The sequence below is a fragment of the Etheostoma cragini genome, chromosome 1, assembly GCF_013103735.1.
Source record: "Etheostoma cragini isolate CJK2018 chromosome 1, CSU_Ecrag_1.0, whole genome shotgun sequence".
NCBI lineage: Eukaryota > Metazoa > Chordata > Actinopteri > Perciformes > Percidae > Etheostoma > Etheostoma cragini.
In genome coordinates this window covers 32,522,800-32,523,087 of record NC_048407.1, presented here as the reverse complement: position 1 = coordinate 32,523,087, position 288 = coordinate 32,522,800, and the positions used below count along the sequence as shown (strand labels likewise).

Genomic DNA, 288 nt, shown 5'->3' with positions numbered 1-288 from the left:
CACACACAGAGGAAAACACACACACACACAGAGGAACACACACACACACACACACACACACACACACACACACAGAGTAAGATATAAGACAACATTTTGTGATACCATTCTCTAATGAGTAATCTTTTATAAATGTTTAGAAGTAGGATCTAACAGCTTCATCAGTGATTACAGGTTCTTTATTACTAAACGACAGTAGAGACACACCTGCAGCACCTCTGACCCCAGACGGCATGTAGACCAGAGTCTACTTCCTTATTCATTGCTTGAACACACTTTTTAAAGTTA

At 39.6% G+C, this 288-nt stretch overlaps 1 protein-coding gene across 2 annotated transcripts in view; it reads right to left on the bottom strand.

Moving 5' to 3' along the window:
* The window catches only part of nqo1 (NAD(P)H dehydrogenase, quinone 1), an 8,432-nt gene that overhangs the window by 6,693 nt on the left and 1,451 nt on the right, over positions 1–288 (bottom strand). The gene's annotated exons all lie outside the window — the stretch shown is intronic.